Source organism: Hemitrygon akajei, chromosome 1, assembly GCF_048418815.1.
Source record: "Hemitrygon akajei chromosome 1, sHemAka1.3, whole genome shotgun sequence".
In the NCBI taxonomy this organism is placed as follows: domain Eukaryota; kingdom Metazoa; phylum Chordata; class Chondrichthyes; order Myliobatiformes; family Dasyatidae; genus Hemitrygon; species Hemitrygon akajei.
Window position 1 is genome coordinate 163,282,600 of NC_133124.1, and position 15,693 is coordinate 163,298,292.

At 44.6% G+C, this 15,693-nt stretch overlaps 1 long non-coding RNA gene across 2 annotated transcripts in view; it reads right to left on the reverse strand.

Moving 5' to 3' along the window:
- The window catches only part of LOC140731935 (uncharacterized), a 70,422-nt gene that overhangs the window by 32,820 nt on the left and 21,909 nt on the right, over nucleotides 1-15,693 (reverse strand). For both annotated transcript variants that reach the window (XR_012099944.1, XR_012099947.1), the window contains one exon: nucleotides 5,763-5,869. This is a non-coding gene — a long non-coding RNA (uncharacterized lncRNA). The remainder of the gene's footprint in view (nucleotides 1-5,762; nucleotides 5,870-15,693) is intronic.

Sequence of the window (15,693 nt, forward strand, 5' to 3'; positions counted from 1 at the left end):
ATTACTTTCAGATTGGAGGGTTGTGACTAGTGGTGTCCCACAAGGATCTGTTCTGGGACCTCTACTTTTCGTGAGTTTTATTAACGACCTGGAAGTGGGGGTAGAAGGGTGAGTTGGCAAGTTTGCAGACGACACAAAGGTTGGTGGTGGTGTAGATAGTGTAGAGGATTGTCGAAAATTGCAGAGTGACATTGATAGGATGCAGAAGTGGGCTGAGAAGTGGCAGATGGAGTTCAAACTGGAGAAGTGTGAGGTGGTACACTTTGGAAGGACAAACTCCAAGGCAGAGTACAAAGTAAATGGCAGGATACTTGGTACTGTGGAGGAGCAGAGGGATCTGGGGGTACATGTCCACAGATCCCTGAAAGTTGCCTTACAGGTAGATAGGGTAGTTAAGAAAGCTTATGGGGTGTTAGCTTTCATAAGTCGAGGGATAGAGTTTAAGAGACACGATGTAATGATGCAGCTCTATAAAACTCTGGTTAGGCCACACTTGGAGTACTGTGTAAAGTTCTGGTCACCTCACTATAGGAAGGATGTGGAAGCATTGGAAAGGGTACAGAGGAGATTTACCAGGATGCTGCCTGGTTTAGAGAGTATGGATTATGATCAGAGATTAAGGGAGCTAGGGCTTGACTCCTTGGAGAGAAGGAGGCTGAGTGGAGACATGATAGAGGTGTACAAGATATTAAGAGGAATAGACAGAGTGGACAGCCAGTGCCTCTTCCCCAGGGCACCACTGCTCAGTACAAGAGGACATGGCTTTAAGGTAAGGGGAGGGAAGTTCAAGGGGGATATTAGAGGAATGTTTTTCACTCAGTATTTTCAGGAGTATTTGTGATTGCAGAATGTCCTGCCAATGTTGCAACAACTGCGATTCTTTGTCACATTTGTGACGAGTATACACTAAAATCTCAAGGACGGAAATTGACTCCTCTTATTAAGAAAGCCTTTACTGTTCTTTGGGTGGAAAATTGGTGATTCAGACAAAGCCCGGGCTCCTCACGTTGTTGCACAACATGCGCTGTCCATCGTAAAGCTTGGCAAGGAGGTGCTCGGAACTCAATTCTGTGCTGTCCTGATGATATGGCGGGAGCAGAAGGATCATGTGACAGACTGCTACGTCCGTCTGAGCAGCGTGTCTGGTGTCTCGGCTAAAAACAAAAAATCCACTGAGTGCCCCAATCTCCCTGCAGACACCCTCACACAAACACACAACCAAAACACACCCTCACACACAACCTATAACTTGTTGCCACAGATGGCTGTGGAGGCCAAGTCACTGGGTATATTTAAGGCAGAGATTGATGGATTGGTCAGGGATGAAGGGATATGGGGAGAAGGCAGGAGATTGGGGCTGAGAGGGAAAAATGGTTCAGCTATGTTGGAATGCTAGAGCAGACTTGATGGGCCAAATGGCCTAATTCTGGTTTTATATTTTATGGTCAATGTCAGGAAAGCCAAGAGCTGATTACAGACTATAGGAGGAAACCGGAGGTACATGAGCCAGTCCTCACTTGGGCATCAGAGGCAGAGGGAGTCAGTTAGGTAAAAATTCCTCGGCGTTAACATATCAGGGGATCTGTTCTGGGACCGGCATGTAAGCGTCATCACAAAGGCTCAACTTCACCTCTACTTTCTTACTTGTGTAGATTCGCAAGTAATGGGATGGGGAGACTGTGTTTGCTGGTGAGAGCAGCACTGGACGGGGGAAGGATCATCCGTTTGGTGGGGGGGAGCACCTCTGAGCCAAAGAGGGAGTGGCTGTGGGCTGGGTACAGCAACAGGTAGGCAGCAGGGCCACGAATGGTGGAGACCTCATTTAGATTCCTCCTGACCATTACTTCACATAAGCCATTGGGTGGGAGTGATACACGGTGGGGACAAGGTGTGGCCAAGAGGATTGACATGGCAAGGCAGATGTTGTCTATGGGGGAGTTTGAAAAGATGTCACCTTGTAGCTAGTCTGGCATGTGAGAACACGTGGGATTGAGGGTGAGATAAGGAAATGGACACAATATTGGCCTTGGTGGTTAAGAGTTGCGATGGGAATGGAGTTCCTCTAAAGTGGGGGCCTGTGACCAATGGTGTACTGAAGGGATTGTGCAGTGTCCCTCTTCAAATTAGTTTACCCGATCAACGAAGTTGGTGAGGTAGTGCACAGTGAAGAGGGTTATCTCAGAATACACGGAATTCCAGATGACCTGGGGAACAGGGCCAAGGGATGGCAGCTGGAGTTAAACTGGAAAACTTTGCATCTAGTGATCATTATGCCATTAATTTCAAGGCAATGCAAGAGAACACTTAAGAAAGAAACAAGGAAGGCTAAAAGAAGGCATTAACTTGCTCCAACAGACCAAGACACAGGAGAATCCTAAGGGCTTCTACAGACACAGTATGTTAAGAGCAAAAGGATTGCAAAGGACAAAATTGGTCCACTGCGAGATCACAATGGTAATCTAGGCTTGAAGCCAAAAGAAACGGGGAGATCTGAAATTGATTTTACACATCTGTATCAACTTGGGAGATGGACACAGAGTTGAAAGAAGTGAGGCTAAGCAGCAGTGAGGTCCTGGACCCTGTACAGATTACAGAGGAGGTGCTCACTCCTCACAAGGTATTCCCTCGGATCCTGTGGAATGCAAGTGCTGAAACTGCAGGGGTCCCAGTTAAATCATCCTTAATGACAGGTGAGGTACCAGATGAGTGAAGAATAGCTGATGCTGTTCTGCTGTATAAGAAAGGCTGTAAGAATGAACCAGGAAATTATAGGCCGCTGAGTCTGACATCAGTAGTGGGAAAGTTATCGGACGTTATTCTTAGGGACCAGGTATATGAGTATTTAATAGACAGGATTGATTAGGGATAGTCAGGATGGCTTTGTGTGTGGTAGGTCGTGTCTAACCAATCTTACAGAGTTTTTTGAGGAAGTTACCAGGAAAGTTGATGAAGATAAGGCAGTGGATGTTATCTACGTGGACTTCAGCAAGGCCTTTGACAAAGTCCCGCATGGGACATTGGTCAAGATGATTCCATTACTTGAGAATGAAGATGAGGTAGTAAATTGGATTATGGAAGAAGCCAGAGATTGGTAACAGATAGTTTCGTCTGTGACTAGTGGACTGCTGTAGGGATCGGTGATGTGTCTGTTGTTGTTTGTCATCTGTATCAACATTCTGAATGATAATGTGGTAAACTGGATCAGCAAATTTGCAGATGACACCAAGATTTGTGTTGTAGTGGACAGTGAGGAAGACGATCATAGCCTGCAGTGGGATCCGTACCAACTGGAAAAATGGGATGAAAAATGGCAGATGGAATTTCATGCAGACAAGTACGAGGTGTTGAATTTCGGTAGGACCAACCAGGGTACGTGTTACATTGAATGGTCGGGCACTGAGGAGTGTGGTGGAACAAAGGGGACTGGGAATGCACAACCATAATTCACTGAAAGTGTGTGTAGCAGGCAGATAGGGTCCTAAAGAAAGTATTTGGCATATTGGGCTTCATCGATCAAAATAGTGAGCACAGGAGATGGGTTGTTATGTTCAAGTTGTATGATGTTGGTGAGGCCTAATTTGGAGAACTGTGTGCAGTTTTGGTCACCTACCTACAGGAAAGATGCAAATAAGATTGAAAGTTTACAGAGAAAATTTACAGGATGTTGCCAGGACTGGAGACGTGAGTTACAAGAAAAGATTGAGTCGGTTATAACTTTATTCCTTGGAACATAAAGACTGAGGGGAGATTTGATAGATGAACACAACGTTATGAGGGGTATAGATCGGGTAAATACAAGCAGGCTTTTTCCACTGAGATTGGGTGACACGACAACTGGAGATCATGGGTTAAGGGTGAAAAGTAAAATATTTAAGGGGAACATGAGGGGAAACCACTTCACCGAGGGAGGGGAGAGTGTGGAACAAGCTGCTAGCAAAAGTGGTGGATACGATTTTGATTTCAATGTTTACGGGCCTGTTTCTGTGCTTTAGCTTTCTATGACTCCATGATGCTAAGTGTGAGGTGTTGATTTTGGGAAGATATCCCAGGGCAGGGTGCAGACAAAAATGTCAGGGAAATGGAGTTTGTAGATCAGACAGACTTATACATAACACACAACAAAATAAACATTGACATTTGAACAAGTTCAGAATCAGATCTGGTTCATTATCACTGAGATACACATGACATTTTTTTCTGTTGAAGCAGCAACGCAGTGGAATACATAAAAAAGTACAATAAGAATTGTGTAAAAAGTAGATAGTGCAAAAAGGGAGATCATAGTGAGCTGGTGTTCATGGGTTCACGGACCATTCAGACATCTGATGAACATTAGGAAGCTGTTCTAAAACTGTTCTTTAATTTGTAGAGAAATAAACCACAGTAACAGGCTCTTCCAACCCGATGAACCTGCTCTGCTAAATCACACCCGTCGGACCAATTAACCCATTCATCTGGGTGTCTTTGGAAGGTGGGAGGAAAGCAGAAACCTGAGCACCCGTCGGATCCCGTGCGGAGACGGGGAGAACATACATCTCCTTACAGACGGTGCTGGGAATCGAACCGGTGTCCCTGGCTCTGTAATAGTGACCTGCTGCCCGTTATGCTACTGTGCTGTCCATGATGAGTGTGCGTCCTCAGGCTCTGCTACCTCCTCCCTCACAGCAGCAATGAGGAGAGGGCGTGGTGAGCAAGGCGACTTAGACCATCAGATAGAGGAACAAATTAGGCCATTCGGTTCTTCAAATCCGCTCCACCGTTTGATCATGACTGATCCATTTCCCTCTCGACTCCATTCACTTGCCTTCCTCCCGTAATCTTTTACGCCCTGACTTATCAACAACCTATGAACCTCTGCCTTAAATACACCCAGAGACCTGGCCTCCACAGCCCCCTGTGGCAATAAATTCCACAGATTCACCACCTTCTGGCTTGAAGAAATTCCTCCCGATCTCTGTTATAAATGGACAACCCTGAGGTTGTGCCCTCTGGTCCTAGGCTCCCTCACTATAGGAAACATCCTCTCCACACCCACTCCATCTTGGCCTTCCAACATTCAATAGGATTCAGTGAGATCCTCCCCCACCTTCTATTTCCCTAAATTCCAGCAAGTGCAGGCTCAGAGCCAAACTTCCCTCATTTGAGAAGCCTTACATTGCTGGGATCAATTTCCTGAACCCCCTTTGAACCCTCCCAATATCAGCACATCCTTTCTTAGATAAGGGGAACAAAACTGCTCACAATAATCCGAATGAGGCCTCACCAGAGTCTTATAAAGCCTCAGCATTACATCCCTGCTTTAATAGTCTAGTCCTCTCGAAATGAATGCTAAAATTGCATTTGCCTTCCTTCCCACCGATTACATCTGCAAGTTAACCTTGGGAATCCTGCACAAGGACTAGCATGTCCTTTTGCACCTCATTTTTTCTCATTTTCTCTCCATTTGGAAAATTGTCATTTCTTTGCCTATTCTCAGAATCAGTCCAAGTCCTTCTGCACCCTCTCTCCTTCCACAATTCTACCTGTCCCTCCACATATCTCTGTATCATCCACAAACTTGGCCACAAAGCCAGCAATTCTGTCAGCCAAATCACTGATATACAATGTACAGAGAAGTAGTCCCAAAACTGACCCCTGAGGAACGGCAGCCAATCGGAAAAGGACCTCTTAATTCCCACTCTTTGCCCCCTTCCAATAGCCAAAGCTCTATCCATGCTCGTATTTCACCTGAAACGCCATGCACTCTTGCTAAGCTCGCTTACCTTCATACTTCAACTTTTCCTTCCTTGTGGCTGTTGTAGTTGCCCTCTGTTGGTTTTTTCGAAAGCTTCCCAGTCCCACTTGGTGGTAAGTTTCACCTCACTAGGACCTTAAAGGAGACACATTTGCAAATTGATAGTCGACAGTGATTGGGTAATCAGGTAATGAACAGCAGCTAATAGAAAGAAGTTGGGGTCAAGCAGGCTGGAGTCTTTGGAGTTGGGAGCTGAGCGGCTCTGGTGTGAAGAGGCTGAGTAAGTGACCCAGGTGTGGGGAGGGGGAGCAGTGAGAAGTCGCAGGTAAGACCTTCCTTAAGATGCTTTATTTTGCTGTTGACCTTTGACATTGTTTCAGTGCAGACAGGAAGGTAGTGTTGGATTAGAGTAACATTGTTCTTTTTCTTCCAGTTTGCTTATAATGTTTATATAATCACCTGTATGAGTAATTGTTCATTGAGTTTTCAGTAACAGTGGTACAGGTGATTCTGTACTTTTCCAGAAGCTCCTTTGCAGTGTGTGTCATACAATTGAACCCGACCAGTTGATAGGTTATTCTGTATCACTCGAAACTCTCCAGTCTGAGCTACTTCTTGTAAAAATGATAATTTCTTTGTTCATTGTCTTTCTTTGCCTCTACCTTCCTTACAGTATGCTGAGAACCATTATTTTGTTTTGTTATCAACACTGAATAAACAGAAGAGAGGGTCCAGAGAAATTTCATGAGAATGAGAAATAAAAGTGTTAATATATCAGGAGCATTTGATGATTCTGGGCCTGTTCTCGCTGGAGCTTAAAAGAAAGGAGTTTTGAAAAGTATCAAAGTTTGAGATAGAGTGGACATACAGAGAACTGTTTTCTACAGTGGAGTCTTCGATCAGAGGGCACAGCCTCAGAATACAAGGATGTCTTTAAGGAAAGAGATGATGAGGAATTTATTTAGGCAGAAGTTGGTGAATCTGTAGAAATTTATGGCCAAGTCATTGGGTAAACTTTAGCTGAATTTAACAGATCCTTGATTAGGAAATTACTGAAGATTACGGGGGCAGGCAGGCGAATGCAGTAGAGAGAGAAAATAAATCTGCCATCTTGGAATAGCAGAGCAGAGAGGCCTAATTCAGCTCCTCTGTTTGTGTGTTGATATATTTATTCATTTATATCTGTTGCTTTATCTATTTATGTATTGACTGAGATACAGAGCAGAAAAGGCTCTTCGAGGCGTTCGGCCCAGCAAGAATCCTAGCCCAATCACGAGACAGTTTACAATGACCAATCAACCTACCAACCGGTTCCCCTTTGGACTCTGGGTGGAAACCAGAGCACCCGGAGGAAACCCACAGGGTCACAGGACAACGTACAAGCTCCTTCCTGACAGCGGTGGGAATTGATCCTGGGTCACCTGTACTGTAAAGTGTTGTGCTAACCACCACACTATGGTGCTGTCCTCATGTCTTATGGTCTTGTCTCACGGTCTCCCCGATGACGATATCTGCAGTTGGTGCACCCAGTAGCTACTTGGGACAGTAGTTTGACAGGGGCTGGAGAACTGGAATGGGTGCTGAATGTTCCACCGTTTCAATGTTTGAGAATTGATAGAAGGAGATTAAAGGTGATTGGATCCATTGAGTGTGTATGGGTAAAACTCAAAACAATAAAGATGCAATCATTCTGATTGTATCAGGGCTTTTGTCATGGTTGATTTCAGTTACTCCAATATACACTGCTCCTTCGTGCAAGAGATTGCTCCGTAGTGCAAGAGATCAGACAGGACAGAATTTGGTAGATGCATCCAGGAGTGTCTCTTAAAACATAGGTGAGGTGAGGTGGACCTGCTGTTGAGTAATAAACCTGGCCAGACTGACACATTCCCATGGGAGAATTGTCAGGCGAACACTAACCACAAGTTTTAAGATATCTAACGATAAGGGCAAGTACAAATCGTGCGAGAGTACTAGATTAGAGCACGGCAAATTACAAGACTATTCAGCAGGAACTAGGGATAATTAACTGGGAACAGTAGTTTTTAGACAAGTCCACATCTGACCTGTGGAGGGTGTTAAAAATCCAACTTCACGGAGTACAGGACAGGTATGCTCCATGTCAGGAGGACAGGGATGGCAAGGTCAGGGAATCTTGGATGTTGAGAGAAGTGGTGAATTTAGTCAAAAAGAAAAGGAATTGTAGGTAAGGTTTAGGAAGCCAGATTCAACCAGAGAAACTGAGAATTTTAAGGAAACCAGAAATGAACTCATGAAGGGAATTAGGACAACCAGTAGTGGCTGTGAAATGCCATTGGCAAGTAGGACTAAAGAGAATCCAGGGCACTCTACTCATACAGTCAATCAAGAGCAGAGTGTAAATGGGAGAGGGTAGGACCATTCATGGATTAAGGATGGAACATGTATTTGGAGGTGGAGGATGTGGACAAGGTCCTAAATGAGTAATTTACATCAGTATTACCAGTGAGGATGGTGAGATCAGTGTGGACTGAGATAATTTACTAGGGCATCTCTATATATGCACTAGGAGGTAGTGTTGGGTCTTTTGAAGAACATGAAGGTGGATAAGTCCCCAGGGCCTGACATGATATACCACAAGTTAGTGAGAGAGGCAAGAGAGAAGATTGCTGTGGCTTTGATCAATATCTTCATGACCTCTCCTGCCACGGGAGTATCGAGAAGCTGTTGTTGTTCTATTTATTAAAGGGAAATTGGGACAATCCTGGAAACTATAAACCAGAGAGTCTTCAGTCGGAGGTGGGGGGATGACTGGGATTTACAAGCATTTGGCCTAATTTGGGGCAGTTAGCATGGCTTTGTGGGAGACAAATCGTGTCTTACTAACTTGAGGTGACAAGGGTGATTGAAGGTAGAGCTGTGGATATTGTCTACGTGGCTTTTCGTAATGCATTTGGCAAGATTCTTCATGGGACGTACATTCAGATGGTTGAGATGCATGGGATCCAGTCTATAGGCCATTTGGCTTCACAGCTGGCTGCTCACAGAAGAGAGAGTAGTGGTGGGAGGCCCGTGGCTCATGGTAATCTGCAGGGATCCGTCTGGGACCTACACTGTTTGTGACTTATAGAAGTGACTCGGATGAGAATATGGATGGGTGGCTTGGTAAGTATGTAGACAACATGAAGATCACTGGTGTTGTGGATAGTGTCGAAGTCTGCCAAAGGACACAGCTGGATGTCAGTTACTGATATGGGCAGAGAAATGGCGTATGGAGTTTAATTTGGTCAATAGGGAGGTAGTGCTCTTTGGGAGATGAAATTTAAAGTGGTGGTACACCATTAATGGTGAGCCCCTCAGAGATGGGAAGAGGAATCTCCTAGTCCAGGTCCGTTGCTCTCTCCACTTTCCACACGGATTGATAGGCCGGTAAAGAAGGCAAAGTAAAACAAGCTCAGTAAAATGTGTCAGTGATTGAAAACTAACGAGGAGAGTAAAGTCAGAATCAGGTTCAATATCACCGGCATGTTGTGAAATTTGTTAAGTTAGCAGCAGCAGTACAATGCATTACATGTGTAATGCCCTGGGAAAAGTTTCAATGGTTTTTTCTGTAGCTACAGTGTTTGGGTTATAGAAACGTAGAAAATAGGTGCAGGAGTAGGCCATTCGGCCCTTCGAGCCTGCACCGCCATTCAGTATGATCATGGCTGATCATCCAACTCAGAACCCTGTACCTGCTTTCTCTCCGTACCCCCTGATCCCTTTAGCCACAAGGGCCATATCTAACTTCCTCTTAAATATAGCCAATGAACCGGCCTCAACTGTTTCCTGTGGCAGAGAATTCCACACATTCACCACTCTCTGTGTGAAGAAGTTTTTCCTCATCTCGGTCCTAAAAGGCTTCCCCTTTATCCTTCAACTGTGACCCCTCGTTCTGGACTTCCCCAACATCGGAAACAATCTTCCTGCATCTAGCCTGTCCAATCCCTTTAGAATTTTATACGTTTCAATAAGATCCCCCCTCAATCTTCTAAATTCTAGTGAGTATAAGCCTAGTCGATCCAGTCTTTCTTCATATGAAAGTCCTGACATCCCAGAAATCAATCTGGTGAACCTTCTTTGTACTCCCTCTATGGCAAGAATGTCTTTCCTCAGATTAAGGGACAAAACTCTAGGTGCGGTCTCACCAAGACCTTGTACAACTGCAGTAGAACCTCCCTGCTCCTGTACTCAAATCCTTTTGCTATGAATGCCAACATACCATTTGCCTTTTTCACCGCCTGCTGTACCTGCATGCCCACCTTCAATGACTGGTGTACAATGACACCCAGGTCTCGTTGCACCTCCCCTTTTACTAATCGGCCATAATTCAGATAATAATCTGTTTTCCTGTTCTTGCAACCAAAGTGGATAACCTCACATTTATCCACATTAAATTGCATCTGCCATGAATTTGCCCACTCACCTAACCTATCCAAGTCACCCTGCATCCTCTTAGCATCCTCCTCACAGCTAACGCCGCCACCCAGCTTCCTGTCATCTGCAAACTTGGAGATGCTGCATTTAATTCCCTCGTCTAAATCATTAATATATATTGTAAACAACTGGGGTCCCAGCACTGAGCCTTGCGGTACCCCACTAGTCACTGCCTGCCATTCTGAAAAGATCCCGTTTACTCCCACTCTTTGCTTCCTGTCTGCCAACCAATTCTCTATTCACATCAATACCATACCCCCAATACCAAGTGCTTTAAGTTTGCACACTAATCTCCTGAGTGGGACCTAGTCAAAAGCCTTTTGAAAATCTAAATATACCACATCCACTGGCTCTCCCCTATCCACTCTACTAGTTACATCTTCAAAAAATTCTATAAGATTCGTCAGAGATGATTTTCCTTTCACAAATCCGTGCTGACTTTGTCCGATGATTTCACCTCTTTCCAAATATGCTGTTATCACATCTTTGATAACCGACTCTAGCATTTTCCCCACCACCGATGTCACACTCACCTGTCTATAATTCTCCGGTTTTTCTCTCCCTCCTTTTTTAAAAAGTGGGGTTACATTAGCCACCCTCCAACCCTCAGGAACTAATCCAGAATCTAAGGAGTTTTGAAAAATTATCACTAATGTATCCACTATTTCTTGGGCTACTTCCTTAAGCACTCTGGGATGCAGACCATCTGGCCCTGGGGATTTATCTGCCTTTAATCCCTTCAATTTACCTAACACCACTTCCCTACTAACATGTATTTCCCTCAGTTCCTCCATCTCACTAGACCCTCAGTCCCCTACTATTTCCATAAGATTGTTTAATCCTCCTTGGTGAAGAAAGAACCAAAGTAGTTATTCAATTGGTCTGCCATATCTTTGTTCCCTATGATCAATTCACCTGTTCCTGTTTGTAAGGGACCTACATTTGTCTTGACCAATCTTTTTCTTTTCACATATCTATAAAAGCTTTTACAGTTAGATTTATGTTCCCTGTCAGCTTTCGCTCATAATCTTTCTTCCCTTTCCTAATTAAGCCCTTGTGTCTCTCAATTTCTCCCAGTCCTCAGGTGTGCCACTTTTTTTTGCTAATTTATATGTTTCTTCTTTGGACTTGATACTATCCCTAATTTCCCTTGTCAGCCACGGGTGCACTACCTTCCCTGGTTTATTCTTTTGCGATCTTTAAATGCTTGCCATTGCATATCCACCGTCAACCCTTTAAGTATCATTTGCCAGTCTATCTTAGCTAATTCACGTCTCATACCTTCAAAGTTTCCCTTCTTTAAGTTCAGGACCTTTGTTTCTGAATTTACTATGTCACTCTCCATCTTAATGAAGAATTCCACCATATTATGGTCACTCTTACCCAAGGTGCCCTGCACGACAAGATTGCTAACTAACCCTTCCTCATTGCTCAATACCCAATCTAGAATGGCCTGCTCTCTAGTTGATTCCTTGACACGTTGTTTCAGAAAACCATCCCACATACATTCCAAGAAATCCTCTTCCTCAGCACCCTTACCAATTTGGTTCACCCAATCTATGTGTAGATTGAAGTCACCCATTATAACTACTGTTCCTTTATTGCACGCATTTCTAATTTCCTGTTTAATGCCATCCCCAACCTCACTACTACTGTTAGGTGGCCTGTACACAACTCCCACCAGCGTTTTCTGCCCCTTAGTGTTATGCAGCTCTACCCATATCGATTCCACATCCTCCAGGCTAAGGTCCTTCCTTTCTATTGTGTTAATCTCCTCTCTAACCACCAATGCTACCCCACCTCCTTTTCTTTTCTGTCTATCCCTCCTGAATATTGAATATCCCTGGATGTTGAGCTCCCATCCTTGGTCACCCTGGAGCCATATCTCTGTGATCCCAACTATATCATATTCATTAATAACTATCTGCACATTCAATTCATCCACCTTGTTACGAATGCTCCTCGCATTGACACACAAAGCCTTCAGGCTCGTTTTTACAACACTCTTAGCCCTTATACAATTATGTTGAAAAGTGGCTCTTTTTGCTTTTTGCCCTAGATTTGCCTGCCTGCCAATTTTACTTTTCACCTTACTACTTTTTGCTTCTACCCTCATTTTACACCCCACTGTCTCTCTGCACTTGTTCCCATCCCCCTGCCACATTAGTTTAAATCCTCCTGAACAGCAGTAGCAAACGCTCCTCCTAGGACATTGGTTCCAGTCCAGCCCAGGTGCAGACCATCCTGTTTATACCGGTCCCACCTCCCCTAGAACTGGTTGCAATCCCCAGAAATTTGAACCCCTCCCTTTTGCACCATTTTTCAAGCCACGTATTCATCTGAAATATCCTCCTATTTCTACTCTGACTAGCACGTGCCGCTGGTAGTAATCCAGAGAATATTACCTTTATGGTCCTACTTTTTAGTTTATCTCCAAACTCCCTAAATTCACCTTGTAGGACCTCATCCCACGACCACTGGCTGTTCACCCACCCATTCCAGAATGTCCTGCAGCCGCTCAGAGACATCCTTGACCCTTGCACCAGGGAGGCAACATACCATCCCGGAGTCTCGTTTGCGGCCGCAGAAACGCCTATCTATTCCCCTTACAATCGAATCCCCTATCACTATAGCTCTCCCATTCCTTTTCCTTCCCTCCTGTGCCACAGAGCCACTCATGGTGCCATGAACTCGGCTGCTGCTGCCTTCCCCTGATGAGACATCTGCCCCAACAGTATCCAAAACAGTATATCTGTTTAGGAGACAGAGATAACGGGGGATTTGGAATGTGTACCGTCCAATGAAGGGAGAGTTTTTTCTTGTTCTGTGCCTGAGAACGAGGTGTCTGGGTCTTTTGTTTGACGAGAGATGAAGAGAGAAGACGCCAGAAAGGAAAGGTCGTAGACAGCAGGACAGAGTGGACTTGGAGTGGAGCCAGGAGTCAACGGAGCCCGGGGAAATCGATGGAGGACCAGCGGGAGGAAACTGTGAGCTCCAACGTGCACATTGGACTGTTTCATTAAAATGGGCCCTTTTCTTTTTGTTTTACTTTACTAACCCTTTAGTCAAATCAAGAATTAAAGAGCTAAATCATTTAACTGCACATGGTGAACTCTGTTATTTTGTGGTACTGATTTGTAACGGGGGAACAGATCACACAGATCCACACAAACAAGAGGTTTTACACCTCAGGTTTCACACATCTGGTGGAGCCGGAGACTGTCTTCCCTAGACTAACACCGCCAGCCCAACCTGAGGGTTACACATGATAAATATCGAGAAAAATAAATACACTGATGGTTCGTCAGTGATTGAGAGGAGATTCAAAAGTTCGGTATTGACCAGGTTACGTATCACTGCAACTTGAAGGTCGCTATCTGGGAGCAGTAAAGGTGTATATATGGAACTAACAAACTTCAGTCCTGCCGGTCTGCTGAAGAGTACTCATTGGCTATGTGGTTACTGGTCCTACCCCCGTCTGTCAGGCATCTTCCCTGAGAACGAGGGGTAGTGGAAAGAGCATTGGCCCTGGAAGGGCTGCTGTTGCCTTGCCTACACAATACTCCACATGCGATACTTGCAATATTTAAACTTGGCGTTTAAGTTCCTTGCCATACACATCAGCCATGATCTCACGTGGTCTGTACATATCGGCCGTGTGGTGAAAAATGCACAACTGCGCCTCTTTCACCTCAGACGGTTGAAGAAGTTCGGTATGGGCCTCCAAGTCCTAAGAACATGCAACAGGGACACAATTGAGAGCATCCTGACAGGCTGCATCACTGCCTGGTATGGGAACTGTACCTCCCTTAATCGCAGGACTCTGCAGAGAGTGGTGCGGGCAGCCCAGTACATCTGTAAATGTGAACTTCCCACTGTTTCAGTGACAGATGTGTAATAAGGGCCCAAAGGATCATTGCAGACCCAAGTCACCACAACTACAAACTGTTCCAGCTGCTACCATCTGGGAAGTGGTCCCGCAGCATAAAAGCCAGGACCAACAGGCTCCGGGACAGCTTCTTCCACCAGGCCATCAGACTGATTAATTCACACTGACACCATTGTATTTCTGTCCTGTTATACAGACTATTTATTACAAATGACTATAAATGCACAATGCACATTTAGACAGAAATGTAACGTAAAGATTTTTACTCCTCACGTATGTGAAGGGTGTAAGAAATAAAGTCAATTCAATTCAATTCAATTCACCACCTCACCACCCTCTGGTCTGGTGGCACCAGAGATCCAAAACTGATTCTGGATGATTGCAGAGGGACTAAAGTGGGAAGGGTAGCAAGGGTGTGGGGAAGATGAAATATGAAGGTAAGCTGGCCGATAATATGCAAATTGTACTAAATGTTTTCCCCCCGGTATACATTCAATAATGGAGGCTGGTAACCAGAACACTAGAACAGATATTGGAGTGGTTGTGGGGAGAGATGTTAAGCCGAAATACAAAGACAGGAATTGAAAGACTGAGCATCTTGGGAGTAATATTGAGTTTCATCTATTTCACTGTAAGGAATATCATATCATAGGAAAGGCGGATGAACATAGAGCATGGATCAACACGTAGAATTATGTCATTGTAGCCATTAGCCGTTGGTATAAGGGGGGCAGGACTGGCAGCTCAATGCTCCAGTGTTTTGTTGTTTACAGAGGGACTAAAGTGGGAGGGGTAGCATTATTAGTGAGGGAAAATGTCATAGCAGTGCTCAGACAGGACAGACTGGGGGACTTGTCTACTGATGCTGTGTGTATGGAACTGCGGAACAAGAAAGGGATGCCTAGGTTAATGGGATCATGGAGCAAATTTGTAGAGAGACAACTGCAAGAAAAATAAGGTTGTGATAGCAGGTGATTATTAACTTTCCAAAGATTGGCTGGGACTCTTATACTGTAGAAAGGCTGGATAGGATGGAGATTGGATGTTAGAGTCCGAGAGATAGAACAGAGTTTATATGTGCCTGTCTGAACACAAGATAAAGACAGCAGCTTTAGGGAACCTTCATTTTTACAAGAGATATTGAGGCCCTGAGTAAGAAAGATAGGAGGTTGATTACAGGTAGGAACGAATGAGGTAGCTCTGAAATGAAATGCAGGAAGAAATGCAGGAGAACATCAGGAGGTCTAAAAGAAGGCGTGAGGTTGCTCTAGCAGACAAGGTGAAGGAGAATCCTAAGGGATTTTACAGATACGTTAAGAGCAAAAGGATTGCAAGGGACAAACACAGTATGTTGACAGGCCGACTAGGAGGAATGCCATACTATATATAGTATTAGGTAACGGACCAGGTCAGGTCACAGATCTCTCAGTGGGTGAGCATCTGGGGGACAGTGATCACCGCTCCCTGGTCTTTAGCATTATCATGGAAAAGGATAGAATCAGAGAGGACAGGAAAATGTTTAAATGGGGAAGGGAAAATTATGAGGCTATAAGGCTAGAACTTGCGGGTGTGAATTGGGATGATGTTTTTGCAGGGAACTGTACTATGGACATGT